This window comes from Cervus elaphus, chromosome 24, assembly GCF_910594005.1.
Source record: "Cervus elaphus chromosome 24, mCerEla1.1, whole genome shotgun sequence".
NCBI classification, from domain to species: Eukaryota; Metazoa; Chordata; class Mammalia; order Artiodactyla; family Cervidae; genus Cervus; species Cervus elaphus.
This window is the reverse complement of record NC_057838.1, coordinates 812,974-828,491: the sequence shown is the minus strand read 5'-3', so window position 1 is coordinate 828,491 and position 15,518 is coordinate 812,974.

Sequence of the window (15,518 nt, the reverse complement as noted above, 5' to 3'; positions counted from 1 at the left end):
CTCCGTGAACCAAAAATCAACTCGAGATGAGGGGTTAGTCCCTGGCTTCGACTCCAGAGCAATACCACCTTCCCACAAGCACCTCAAGAGGAGGCTTCTCTCAGCTCTAGGTATGTGAGAGGGACCCTGAGTTTGCGGCCTCAAGTGGAATGGACACCGCGATGCCCTGACTCGAAATAAGGCCGGATATCCCTGCAGTGACTTGAATGCAGGCTCGTCTTGCATCTCCCAAGACGAAAGGATGTCTGAATCCCCTGTGGAGACCACAGAGAAAGACCTAGTTCCCCACCTCATCGCGACCGGAGGCCTGACATCCTTTGAAAACTCCAGAGGTACGCAGAGATCAGTGCCTCCAAGGGGACGATGCCTAACTCATCGTGAAACTTGATAGGAGTCCCAGGATTCCTGTGGCACGTGGAAAGGGAACCTTGGTCTTCCGCCTCAGCTGGACAGGCGTCCCAATTGCCCTGCCAAGCCTCGAGGAGAATCCCGAGTTTTCACTTGCAACTAGGCAGGAGTCCTGACGTCGCTAAACAAACACATGGGTGGAAGGGCCATCCCCGTCGTATCTCGAGAATATACCCCAGGTTCCTGCCGCAACTCGAGAAAAACCATGAGACTTCCCCCTCGCCGCGAGATCAGGACCGATTCCGCTGCACTGCGTGCAGAGCAATTCCGTGTTGCACATCACACATGAAAGGAGCCTTGATTTCCTTGATGGCACTCCAGAGAAACCCCAAGAACACTGTTTCAAGGCTAGAGGGATCCTGAGGTCACTGTAGCAACACGAAAGAGCTCCGTGGACCAAAAATCAACTCGAGATGAGAGGTTAGTCCCTAACTTCGACTCCAGAGGACTACCACCTTACCACAAGCACCTCAAGCGGAGGCTTCTCGCAACTTTAGGTATGTGAGAGGGACCCTGAGTTGGCGGCCTCAACTGGAATGGACACCGTGATGCCCTGACTCGAAATAAGGCCGGATATCCCTGCAATGACTTGAATGCAGGCTCGTCTTGCATCTCCCAAGACGAAAGGATGTCTGAATCCCCTGTGGAGACCACAGAGAAAGACCTAGATCCCCACCTCATCGCGACCGGAGGCCTCACATCCTTTGAAAACTCCAGAGGTACGCGGAGATCAGTGCCTCCAAAGGAGACGATGCCTGACACCTCGTGAAACTTGATAGAAGTCCCAGGATTCCTGTGGCACGTGGAAAGGGACACTTGGTCTCATGCCTCAGCTGGAGAGGCATACCAATTGCCCTGCCAAGCCTCGAGGAGAATCCCGAATTTTCCCTCGCAACTAGGCAGGAGTCCTGACGTCGCTGAACAAACACGTGGGTGGAAGGGCCATCCCCGTCGTAACTCGAGAATATACCCCAGGTTCCCGCCGCAACTCGAGAAAAACCATGAGACTTCCCCCTCGCCGCGAGATCAGGCCCGATTCCGCTGCACTGCGTGCAGAGCAATTCCGTGTTGCACATCACACAAGAAAGAAGCCTTGATTTCCTTGATGGCAATCCAGAGAAACCCCAAGAACACTGTTTCAAGTCTAGAGGGTTCCTGAGGCACTGTAGCAACACAAAAGAGCTCCGTGGGCCAAAAATCAACTCGAGATGAGAGGTTAGTCCCTGGCTTCGACTCCAGAAGAACACCACCTTACCACAAGTACCTCAAGAGGAGGCTTCTCTCAGCTCTAGGTATGTGAGAGGGACCCTGAGTTTCCGGCCTCAAGTGGAATGGACACCGCGATGCCTTGACTCGAAATAAGGCCGGATATCCCTGCAGTGACTTGAATGCAGGCTCGTCTTGCATCTCCCAAGATGAAAGGATGTCTGAATCCCCTGTGGAGACCACAGAGAAAGACCTAGTTCCCTACCTCATCACGACCGGATGCCTCACATCCTTTGAAAACTCCAGAGGTACTCGGAGATCAGTGCCTCCAAAGGAGACGATGCCTGACTCCTCGTGAAACTTGATAGGAGTCCCAGGATTCCTGTGGCATGTGGAAAGGGACACTTGGTCTCCCGCCTCAGCTGGAGAGGCGTCCCAATTGCCCTGCCAAGCCTCGAGGAGAATCCCGAGTTGTCCCTCGCAACTAGGCAGAAGTCCTGACGTCGCTGAACAAACAGGTGTGTGGAAGGGCCATCCCAGTTGTAACTCGAGAATATACCCCAGGTTCCCGCCGCAACTCGAGAAAAACCATGAGACTTCCCCCTCGAAGCAAAATGAGGCCCGATTCCCCTGCACTGCGTGCAGAGCAATTCCGTGTTGCACATCACACATGAAAGGCGCCTTGATTTCCTTGATGGCACTCTAGAGAAACCCCAAGAACACTGTTTCAAGGCGAGAGGGAACCTAAGGTCACTGTAGCAACACGAAAGAGCTCCGTGGACCAAAAATCAACTCGAGATGAGTAGTTAGTCCCTGGCTTCGACTCCAGAGCAATACCACCTTACCACAAGCACCTCAAGAGGAGGCTTCTCTCAGCTCTAGGTATGTGAGAGGGACCCTGAGTTTGCGGCCTCAAGTGGAATGGACACCGCGATGTCCTGACTCGAAATAAGGCCGGATATCCCTGCAGTGACTTGAATGCAGGCTCGTCTTGCATCTCCCAAGACGAAAGGATGTCTGAATCCCCTGTGGAGACCACAGAGAAAGACCTAGATCCCCACCTCATCGCGACCGGAGGCCTCACATCCTTTGAAAACTCCAGAGGTACGCGGAGAACAGTGCCTCCGAAGGAGACGATGCCTGACTCCTCGTGAAACTTGATAGGAGTCCCAGGATTCCTGTGGCATGTGGAAAGGGACACTTGGTCTCCCGCCTCAGCTGGAGAGGCGTCCCAATTGCCCTGCCAAGCCTCGAGGAGAATCCCGAGTTGGCCCTGGCAACTAGGCAGGAATCCTGACGTGGCTAAACAAACATGTGGGTGGAAGGGCCATCCCCGTCTTATCTCGAGAATATACCCCAGGTTCCCGCCGCAACTCGAGAAAAACCATGAGACTTCCCCCTCGCCGCGAGATGAGGCCCGATTCCCCTGCACTGCGTGCAGAGCAATTCCGTGTTGCACATCACACATGAAAGGAGCCTTGATTTCCTTGATGGCACTCCAGAGAAACCCCAAGAACACTGTTTCAAGGCGAGACGGATCCTGAGGTCACTGTAGCAACACAAAAGAGCTCCGTGGACCAAAAATCAACTCGAGATGAGAGGTTAGTCCCTGGCTTCGACTCCAGAGGAATACCACGTTACCACAAGCACCGCAAGAGGAGGCTTCTCTCAGCTCTACGTATGTGAGAGGGACCCTGAGTTTGCGGCCTCTAGTGGAATGGACACCGCGATGCCCTGACTCGAAATAAGGCCGGATATCCCTGCAGTGACTTGAATGCAGGCTCGTCTTGCATCTCCCAAGACGAAAGGATGTTTGAATCCCCTGTGGAGACCACAGAGAAAGACCTAGATCCGCACCTCATCGCGACCGGAGGCCTCACATCCTTTGAAAACTCCAGAGGTACGCGGAGATCAGTGCCTCCAAAGGAGACGATGCCTGACACCTCGTGAAACTTGATAGAAGTCCCAGGATTCCTGTGGCACGTGGAAAGGGACCCTTGGTCTCCCGCCTCAGCTGGAGAGGCATACCAATTGCCCTGCCAAGCCTCGAGGAGAATCCCGAGTTTTCCCTCGCAACTAGGCAGGAGTCCTGACGTCGCTGAACAAACACGTGGGTGGAAGGGCCATCCCCGTCGGAAATCGAGAATATACCCCAGGTTCCCGCCGCAACTCGAGAAAAACCATGAGACTTCCCCCTCGCCGCGAGATCAGGCCCGATTCCGCTGCACTGCGTGCAGAGCATTTCCGTGTTGCACATCACACAAGAAAGGAGCCTTGATTTCCTTGATGGCAATCCAGAGAAACCCCAAGAACACTGTTTCAAGTCTAGAGGGTTCCTGAGGCACTGTAGCAACACAAAAGAGCTCCGTGGGCCAAAAATCAACTCGAGATGAGAGGTTAGTCCCTGGCTTCGACTCCAGAAGAACACCAACTTACCACAAGTACCTCAAGAGGAGGCTTCTCTCAGCTCTAGGTATGTGAGAGGGACCCTGAGTTTCCGGCCTCAAGTGGAATGGACACCGCGATGCCTTGACTCGAAATAAGGCCGGATATCCCTGCAGTGACTTGAATGCAGGCTCGTCTTGCATCTCCCAAGATAAAAGGATGTCTGAATCCCCTGTGGAGACCACAGAGAAAGACCTAGTTCCCTACCTCATCACGACCGGATGCCTCACATCCTTTGAAAACTCCAGAGGTACTCGGAGATCAGTGCCTCCAAAGGAGACGATGCCTGACTCCTCGTGAAACTTGATAGGAGTCCCAGGATTCCTGTGGCATGTGGAAAGGGACACTTGGTCTCCCGCCTCAGCTGGAGAGGCGTCCCAATTGCCCTGCCAAGCCTCGAGGAGAATCCCGAGTTGGCCCTGGCAACTAGGCAGGAATCCTGACGTGGCTAAACAAACATGTGGGTGGAAGGGCCATCCCCGTCTTATCTCGAGAATATACCCCAGGTTCCCACCGCAACTCGAGAAAAACCATGAGACTTCCCCCTCGCCGCGAGATGAGGCCCGATTCCCCTGCACTGCGTGCAGAGCAATTCCGTGTTGCACATCACACATGAAAGGAGCCTTGATTTCCTTGATGTCACTCCAGAGAAACCCGAAGAACACTGTTTCAAGGCTAGAGGGATCCTGAGGTTACTGTAGCAACACGAAAGAGCTCCGGGGACCAAAAATCAACTCGAGATGAGAGGTTAGTCCCTGGCTTCGACTCCAGAGGAATACCACCTTACCACAAGCACCTCAAGAGGAGGCTTCTCTCAGCTCTAGGTATGTGAGAGGGACCCTGAGTTTGCGGCCTCAAGTGGAATGGACACCGCGATGCCCTTACTCGAAATAAGGCCGGATATCCCTGCAGTGACTTGAATGCAGGCTCGTCTTGCATCTCCCAAGACGAAAGGATGTCTGAATCCCCTGTGGAGACCACAGAGAAAGACCTAGTTCCCCACCTCAGCGCGACCGGATGCCTCACATCCTTTGATAACTCCAGAGGTACGCAGAGATCAGTGCCTCCAAACTAGACGATGCCTGACTCCTCATGAAACTTGATAGGAGTCCCAGGATTCCTGTGGCACGTGGAAAGGGACCCTTGGTCTCCCGCCTCAGCTGGAGAGGCATCCCAATTGCCCTGCCAAGCCTCGAGGAGAATCCCGAGTTGTCCCTCGCAACTAGGCAGAAGTCCTGACGTCGCTGAACAAACACGTGTGTGGAAGGGCCATCCCAGTTGTAACTCGAAAATATACCCCAGGTTCCCGCCGCAACTCGAGAAAAACCATGAGACTTCCCCCTCGAAGCAAAATGAGGCCCGATTCCCCTGCACTGCGTGCAGAGCAATTCCGTGTTGCACATCACACATGAAAGGAGCCTTGATTTCCTTGATGGCACTCTAGAGAAACCCCAAGAACACTGTTTCAAGGTAAGAGGGATCCTAAGGTCACTGTAGCAACACGAAAGAGCTCCGTGAACCAAAAATCAACTCGAGATGAGGGGTTAGTCCCTGGCTTCGACTCCAGAGCAATACCACCTTCCCACAAGCACCTCAAGAGGAGGCTTCTCTCAGCTCTAGGTATGTGAGAGGGACCCTGAGTTTGCGGCCTCAAGTGGAATGGACACCGCGATGCCCTGACTCGAAATAAGGCCGGATATCCCTGCAGTGACTTGAATGCAGGCTCGTCTTGCATCTCCCAAGACGAAAGGATGTCTGAATCCCCTGTGGAGACCACAGAGAAAGACCTAGTTCCCCACCTCATCGCGACCGGAGGCCTGACATCCTTTGAAAACTCCAGAGGTACGCAGAGATCAGTGCCTCCAAGGGGACGATGCCTAACTCATCGTGAAACTTGATAGGAGTCCCAGGATTCCTGTGGCACGTGGAAAGGGAACCTTGGTCTTCCGCCTCAGCTGGACAGGCGTCCCAATTGCCCTGCCAAGCCTCGAGGAGAATCCCGAGTTTTCACTTGCAACTAGGCAGGAGTCCTGACGTCGCTAAACAAACACATGGGTGGAAGGGCCATCCCCGTCGTATCTCGAGAATATACCCCAGGTTCCCGCCGCAACTCGAGAAAAACCATGAGACTTCCCCCTCGCCGCGAGATCAGGACCGATTCCGCTGCACTGCGTGCAGAGCAATTCCGTGTTGCACATCACACATGAAAGGAGCCTTGATTTCCTTGATGGCACTCCAGAGAAACCCCAAGAACACTGTTTCAAGGCTAGAGGGATCCTGAGGTCACTGTAGCAACACGAAAGAGCTCCGTGGACCAAAAATCAACTCGAGATGAGAGGTTAGTCCCTAACTTCGACTCCAGAGGACTACCACCTTACCACAAGCACCTCAAGCGGAGGCTTCTCGCAACTTTAGGTATGTGAGAGGGACCCTGAGTTGGCGGCCTCAACTGGAATGGACACCGTGATGCCCTGACTCGAAATAAGGCCGGATATCCCTGCAATGACTTGAATGCAGGCTCGTCTTGCATCTCCCAAGACGAAAGGATGTCTGAATCCCCTGTGGAGACCACAGAGAAAGACCTAGATCCCCACCTCATCGCGACCGGAGGCCTCACATCCTTTGAAAACTCCAGAGGTACGCGGAGATCAGTGCCTCCAAAGGAGACGATGCCTGACACCTCGTGAAACTTGATAGAAGTCCCAGGATTCCTGTGGCACGTGGAAAGGGACACTTGGTCTCATGCCTCAGCTGGAGAGGCATACCAATTGCCCTGCCAAGCCTCGAGGAGAATCCCGAGTTTTCCCTCGCAACTAGGCAGGAGTCCTGACGTCGCTGAACAAACACGTGGGTGGAAGGGCCATCCCCGTCGTAACTCGAGAATATACCCCAGGTTCCCGCCGCAACTCGAGAAAAATCATGAGACTTCCCCCTCGCCGCGAGATCAGGCCCGATTCCGCTGCACTGCGTGCAGAGCAATTCCGTGTTGCACATCACACAAGAAAGGAGCCTTGATTTCCTTGATGGCAATCCAGAGAAACCCCAAGAACACTGTTTCAAGTCTAGAGGGTTCCTGAGGCACTGTAGCAACACAAAAGAGCTCCGTGGGCCAAAAATCAACTCGAGATGAGAGGTTAGTCCCTGGCTTCGACTCCAGAAGAACACCACCTTACCACAAGTACCTCAAGAGGAGGCTTCTCTCAGCTCTAGGTATGTGAGAGGGACCCTGAGTTTCCGGCCTCAAGTGGAATGGACACCGCGATGCCTTGACTCGAAATAAGGCCGGATATCCCTGCAGTGACTTGAATGCAGGCTCGTCTTGCATCTCCCAAGATGAAAGGATGTCTGAATCCCCTGTGGAGACCACAGAGAAAGACCTAGTTCCCTACCTCATCACGACCGGATGCCTCACATCCTTTGAAAACTCCAGAGGTACTCGGAGATCAGTGCCTCCAAAGGAGACGATGCCTGACTCCTCGTGAAACTTGATAGGAGTCCCAGGATTCCTGTGCACGTGGAAAGGGACACTTGGTCTCCCGCCTCAGCTGGAGAGGCGTCCCAATTGCCCTGCCAAGCCTCGAGGAGAATCCCGAGTTGGCCCTGGCAACTAGGCAGGAATCCTGACGTGGCTAAACAAACATGTGGGTGGAAGGGCCATCCCCGTCGTAACTCGAGAATATACCCCAGGTTCCCGCCGCAACTCGAGAAAAATCATGAGACTTCCCCCTCGCCGCGAGATGAGGCCTGATTCCCCTGCACTGCGTGCAGAGCAATTCCGTGTTGCACATCACACATGAAAGGAGCCTTGATTTCCTTGATGGCACTCCAGAGAAACCCGAAGAAAACTGTTTCAAGGCTAGAGGGATCCTGAGGTCACTGTAGCAACACGAAAGAGCTCCGGGGACCAAAAATCAACTCGAGATGAGAGGTTAGTCCCTGGCTTCGACTCCAGAGCAATACCACCTTACCACAAGCACCTCAAGAGGAGGCTTCTCTCAGCTCTAGGTATGTGAGAGGGACCCTGAGTTTGCGGCCTCAAGTGGAATGGACACCGCGATGCCCTGACTCGAAATAAGGCCGGATATCCCTGCAGTGACTTGAATGCAGGCTCGTCTTGCATCTCCCAAGACGAAAGGATGTCTGAATCCCCTGTGGAGACCACAGAGAAAGACATAGTTTCCCACCTCATCGCGACCGGAGGCCTCACATCCTTTGAAAACTCCAGAGGTACGCAGAGATCCGCGGCTCCAAAGGAGACGATGCCTGACTCCTCGTGAAACTTGATAGGAGTCCCAGGATTCCTGTGGCATGTGGAAAGGGACACTTGGTCTCCCGCCTCAGCTGGAGAGGCGTCCCAATTGCCCTGCCAAGCCTCGAGGAGAATCCCGAGTTGGCCCTGGCAACTAGGCAGGAATCCTGACGTGGCTAAACAAACATGTGGGTGGAAGGGCCATCCCCGTCTTATATCGAGAATATACCCCAGGTTCCCGCCGCAACTCGAGAAAAACCATGAGACTTCCCCCTCGCCGCGAGATGAGGCCCGATTCCCCTACACTGCGTGCAGAGCAATTCCGTGTTGCACATCAAACATGAAAGGAGCCTTGATTTCCTTGATGGCACCCCAGAGAAACCCGAAGAACACTGTTTCAAGGCTAGAGGGATCCTGAGGTCACTGTAGCAACACGAAAGAGCTCCGGGGACCAAAAATCAACTCGAGATGAGAGGTTAGTCCCTGGCTTCGACTCCAGAGGAATACCACCTTACCACAAGCACCTCAAGAGGAGGCTTCTCTCAGCTCTAGGTATGTGAGAGGGACCCTGAGTTTGCGGCCTCAAGTGGAATGGATACCGCGATGCCCTGACTCGAAATAAGGCCGGATATCCCTGCAGTGACTTGAATGCAGGCTCGTTTTGCATTTCCCAAGACGAAAGGATGTCTGAATACCCTGTGGAGACCACAGAGAAAGACCTATTTCCCCACCTAATCGCGACCGGATGCCTCACATCCTTTGATAACTCCAGAGGTACGCAGAGATCAGTGCCTCCAAACTAGACGATGCCTGGCTCCTCATGAAACTTGATAGGAGTCCCAGGATTCCTGTGGCACGTGGAAAGGGACCCTTGGTCTCCCGCCTCAGCTGGAGAGGCATCCCAATTGCCCTGCCAAGCCTCGAGGAGAATCCCGAGTTGTCCCTCGCAACTAGGCAGAAGTCCTGACGTCGCTGAACAAACACGTGTGTGGAAGGGCCATCCCAGTCGTAACTCGAGAATATACCCCAGGTTCCCGCCGCAACTCGAGAAAAACCATGAGACTTCCCCCTCGAAGCAAAATGAGGCCCGATTCCCCTGCACTGCGTGCAGAGCAATTCCGTGTTGCACATCACACATGAAAGGAGCCTTGATTTCCTTGATGGCACTCTAGAGAAACCCCAAGAACACTGTTTCAAGGCGAGAGGGATCCTAAGGTCACTGTAGCAACACGAAAGAGCTTCGTGGACCAAAAATCAACTCGAGATGAGGGGTTAGTCCCTGGCTTCGACTCCAGAGCAATACCACCTTACCACAAGCACCTCAAGAGGAGGCTTCTCTCAGCTCTAGGTATGTGAGAGGGACCCTGAGTTTGCAGCCTCAAGTGGAATGGACACCGCGATGCCCTGACTCGAAATAAGGCCGGATATCCCTGCAGTGACTTGAATGCAGGCTCGTCTTGCATCTCCCAAGCCGAAAGGATGTCTGAATCCCCTGTGGAGACCACAGAGAAAGACCTAGTTCCCCACCTCATCGCGACCGGAGGCCTGACATCCTTTGAAAACTCCAGAGGTACGCAGAGATCAGTGCCTCCAAGGGGACGATGCCTAACTCATCGTGAAACTTGATAGGAGTCCCAGGATTCCTGTGACACGTGGAAAGGGAACCTTGGTCTCCCGCCTCAGCCGGAGAGGCGTCCCAATTGCCCTGCCAAGCCTCGAGGAGAATCCCGAGTTTTCACTTGCAACTAGGCAGGAGTCCTGACGTCGCTGAATAAACACATGGGTGGAAGGGCCATCCCCGTCGTACCTCGAGAATATACCCCAGGTTCCCGCCGCAACTCGAGAGAAACCATGAGACTTCCCCCTCGCCGCGAGATCAGGACCGATTCCGCTGCACTGCGTGCAGAGCAATTCCGTGTTGCACATCACACATGAAAGGAGCCTTGATTTCCTTGATGGCACTCCAGAGAAACCCCAAGAACACTGTTTCAAGGCTAGAGGGATCCTGAGGTCACTGTAGCAACACGAAAGAGCTCCGTGGACCAAAAATCAACTCGAGATGAGAGGTTAGTCCCTAACTTCGACTCCAGAGGAATACCACCTTACCACAAGCACCTCAAGAGGAGGCTTCTCGCAACTTTAGGTATGTGAGAGGGACCCTGAGTTTGCGGCCTCAAGTGGAATGGACACCGTGATGCCCTGACTCGAAATAAGGCCGGATATCCCTGCAGTGACTTGAATGCAGGCTCATCTTGCATCTCCCAAGACGAAAGGATGTCTGAATCCCCTGTGGAGACCACAGAGAAAGACCTAGATCCCCACCTCATCGCGACCGGAGGCCTCACATCCTTTGAAAACTCCAGAGGTACGCGGAGATCAGTGCCTCCAAAGGAGACGATGCCTGAAACCTCGTGAAACTTGATAGAAGTCCCAGGATTCCTGTGGCACGTGGAAAGGGACACTTGGTCTCACGCCTCAGCTGGAGAGGCATCCCAATTGCCCTGCCAAGCCTCGAGGAGAATCCCGAGTTGTCCCTCGCAACTAGGCAGAAGTTCTGACGTCGCTGAACAAACACGTGTGTGGAAGGGCCATCCCCGTCGTAACTCGAGAATATACCCCAGGTTCCAGCCGCAACTCGAGAAAAACCATGAGACTTCCCCCTCGCCGCGAGATGAGGCCCGATTCCCCTGCACTGCGTGCAGAGCAATTCCGTGTTGCACATCACACAAGAAAGGAGCCTTGATTTCCTTGATGGCAATCCAGAGAAACCCCAAGAACACTGTATCAAGTCTAGAGGGTTCCTGAGGTCACTGTAGCAACACAAAAGAGCTCCGTGGGCCAAAAATCAACTCGAGATGAGAGGTTAGTCCCTGGCTTCGACTCCAGAAGAACACCACCTTACCACAAGTACCTCAAGCGGAGGCTTCTCTCAGCTCTAGGTATGTGAGAGGGACCCTGAGTTTCCGGCCTCAAGTGGAATGGACACCGCGATGCCTTGACTCGAAATAAGGCCGGATATCCCTGCAGTGACTTGAATGCAGGCTCGTCTTGCATCTTCCAAGACGAAAGGATGTCTGAATCCCCTGTGGAGACCACAGAGAAAGACCTAGTTCCCTACCTCATCACGACCGGATGCCTCACATCCTTTGAAAACTCCAGAGGTACTCGGAGATCAGTGCCTCCAAAGGAGACGATGCCTGACTCCTCGTGAAACTTGATAGGAGTCCCAGGATTCCTGTGGCATGTGGAAAGGGACACTTGATCTCCCGCCTCAGCTGGAGAGGCGTCCCAATTGCCCTGCCAAGCCTCGAGGAGAAACCCGAGTTGGCCCTGGCAACTAGGCAGGAATCCTGACGTGGCTAAACAAACATGTGGGTGGAAGGGCCATCCCCGTCGTAACTCGAGAATATACCCCAGGTTCCCGCCGCAATTCGAGAAAAATCATGAGACTTCCCCCTCGCCGCGAGATGAGGCCTGATTCCCCTGCACTGCGTGCAGAGCAATTCCGTGTTGCACTTCACACATGAAAGGAGCCTTGATTTCCTTGATGGCACTCTAGAGAAACCCCAAGAACACTGTTTCAAGGCGAGAGGGATCCTAAGGTCACTGTAGCAACACGAAAGAGCTCCGTGGACCAAAAATCAACTCGAGATGAGGGGTTAGTCCCTGGCTTCGACTCCAGAGCAATACCACCTTACCACAAGCACCTCAAGAGGAGGCTTCTCTCAGCTCTAGATATGTGAGAGGGACCCTGAGTTTGCGGCCTCAAGTGGAATGGACACCGCGATGCCCTGACTCGAAATAAGGCCGGATATCCCTGCATTGACTTGAATGCAGTCTCGTCTTGCATCTCCCAAGACGAAAGGATGTCTGAATCCCCTGTGGAGACCACAGAGAAAGACCTAGTTCCCCACCTCATCGCGACCGGAGGCCTCACATCCTTTGAAAACTCCAGAGGTACGCGGAGATCAGTGCCTTCAAGGGGACGATGCCTAACTCATCGTGAAACTTGATAGGAGTCCCAGGATTCCTGTGGCACTTGGAAAGGGAACCTTGGTCTCCCGCCTCAACCGGAGAGGCGTCCCAATTGCCCTGCCAAGCCTCGAGGAGAATCCCGAGTTTTCCCTTGCAACTAGGCAGGAGTCCTGACGTCGCTGAGCAAACACGTGGGTGGAAGGGCCATCCCAGTCGTAACTCGAGAATATACCCCAGGTCCCCGCCGCAACTCGTGAAAAACTATGAGACTTCCCCCTCGCCGCGAGATCAGGACCGATTCCGCTGCCCTGCGTGCAGAACAATTCCGTGTTGCACATCACACATGAAAGGAGCCTTGATTTGCTTGATGGCACTCCAGAGAAACCCCAAGAACACTGTTTCAAGGCTAGAGGGATCCTGAGGTCACTGTAGCAACACGAAAGAGCTCCGTGGACCAAAAATCAACTCGAGATGAGAGGTTAGTCCCTAACTTCGACTCCAGAGGAATACCACCTTACCACAAGCACCTCAAGAGGAGGCTTCTCCCAACTTTAGGTATGTGAGAGGGACCCTGAGTTTGTGGCCTCAAGTGGAATGGACACCGCGATGCCCTGACTCGAAATAAGGCCGGATATCCCTGCAGTGACTTGAATGCAGGCTCGTCTTGCATCTCCCAAGACGAAAGGATGTCTGAATCCCCTGTGGAGACCACAGAGAAAGACCTAGTTCCCCACCTCATCGCGACCGGAGGGCTCACATCCTTTGAAAACTCCAGAGGTACGCGGAGATCAGTGCCTCCAAAGGGGACAATGCCTGACTCCTCGTGAAACTTGATAGGAGTCCCAGGATTCCTGTGGCACGTGGAAAGGGTCCCTTGGTCTCCGGCCTCAGCTGGAGAGGCGTCCCAATTGCCCTGCCAAGCCTCGAGGAGAATCCCGAGTTGTCCCACGCAACTATGCAGGAGTCCTGACGTCGCTGAACAAACACGTGGGTGGAAGGGCCATCCCCGTCGAAACTCGAGAATATACCCCAGGTTCCCGCCGCAACTCGAGAAAAACCATGAGACTTCCCCCTCGCCGCGAGATGAGGCCCGATTCCCCTGCACTGCGTGCAGAGCAATTCCGTGTTGCACATCACACATGAAAGGAGCCTTGATTTCCTTCATGGCACTCCAGAGAAACCCCAAGAACACTGTTTCAAGGTGAGAGGGATCCTAAGGTCACTGTAGCAACACGAAAGAGCTCCGTGGACCAAAAATCAACTCGAGATGAGGGGTTAGTCCCTAACTTCGACTCCAGAGCAATACCACCTTACCACAAGCACCTCAAGAGGAGGCTTCTCCCAACTTTAGGTATGTGAGAGGGACCCTGAGTTTGCGGCCTCAAGTGGAATGGACACCGCGATGCCCTGACTCGAAATAAGGCCGGATATCCCTGCAGTGACTTGAATGCAGGCTCGTCTTGCATCTCCCAAGACGAAAGGATGTCTGAATCCCCTGTGGAGACCACAGAGAAAGACCTAGTTCCCCACCTCATCGCGACCGGAGGCCTCACATCCTTTGAAAACTCCAGAGGTACGCGGAGATCAGTGCCTCCAAAGGGGACAATGCCTGACTCCTCGTGAAACTTGATAGGAGTCCCAGGATTCCTGTGGCACGTGGAAAGGGTCCCTTGGTCTCCCGCCTCAGCTGGAGAGGCGTCCCAATTGCCCTGCCAAGCCTCGAGGAGAATCCCGAGTTGTCCCTCGCAACTATGCAGGAGTCCTGCCGTCACTGAACAAACACGTGGGTGGAAGGGCCATCCCCGTCGAAACTCGAGAATATACCCCAGGTTCCCGCCGCAACTCGAGAAAAACCATGAGACTTCCCCCTCGCCGCGAGATGAGACCCGATTCCCCTGCACTGCGTGCAGAGCAATTCTGTGTTGCACATCACACATGAAAGGAGCCTTGATTTCCTTGATGGCACTCTAGAGAAACCCCAAGAACACTGTTTCAAGGCTAGAGGGATCCTAAGTTCACTGTAGCAACACGAAAGAGCTCCGTGGACCAAAAATCAACTCGAGATGAGGGGTTAGTCCCTGGCTTCGACTCCAGAGCAATACCACCTTACCACAAGCACCTCAACAGGAGGCTTCTCTCAGCTCTAGGTATGTGAGAGGGACCCTGAGTTTGCGGCCTCAAGTGGAATGGACACTGCGATGCCCTGACTCGAAATAAGGCCGGATATCCCTGCAGTGACTTGAATGCAGGCTCGTCTTGCATCTCCCAAGACGAAAGGATGTCTGAATCCCCTGTGGAGACCACAGAGAAAGACCTACTTTCCCAGCTCATCGCGACCGGAGGCCTCACATCCTTTGAAAACTCCAGAGGTACACGGAGATCAGTGCCTCCAAAGGGGACAATGCCTGACTCCTCGTGAAACTTGATAGGAGTCCCAGGATTCCTGTGGCACGTGGAAAGGGACCCTTGGTCTCCCGCCTCAGCCGGAGAGGCGTCCCAATTGCCCTGCCAAGCCTCGAGGAGAATCCCGAGTTGTCCCTCGCAACTAGGCAGGAGTCCTGACGTCGCTGAACAAACACGTGTGTGGAAGGGCCATCCGGTCGTAACTCGAGAATATACCCCAGGTTCCCGCCGCAACTCGAGAAAAACCATGAGACTTCCCCCTCGCCGCGAGATGAGGCCCGATTCCCCTGCACTGCATGAAGAGCAATTCCGTGTTGCACATCACTCATGAAAGGAGTCTTGATTTCCTTGATGGCACTCCAGAGAAACCCCAAGAACACTGTTTCCAGGCTAGAGGGATCCTGAGGTCACTGTAGCAACATGAAAGAGCTCGGTGAACCAAATATCAACTCGCGATGAGAGGTTAGTCCCTGGCTTCGACTCCAGAGGAATACCACCTTACCACAAGCACCTCAAGAGGAGGCTTCTCTCAGCTCTAGGTATGTGAGAGGGACCCTGAGTTTGCGGCCTCAAGTGGAATGGACACCGCGATGCCCTGACTCGAAATAAGGCCGGATATCCCTGCAGTGACTTGAATGCAGGCTCGTCTTGCATCTCCCAAGACGAAAGGATGTCTGAATCCCCTGTGGAGACCACAGAGAAAGACCTAGTTCCCCACCTCATCGCGACCGGAGGCCTCACATCCTTTGAAAACTCCAGAGGTACGCGGAGATCAGTGGCTCCAAAGGAGACGATGCCTGACTCCTCGTGAAACTTGATAGGAGTCCCAGGA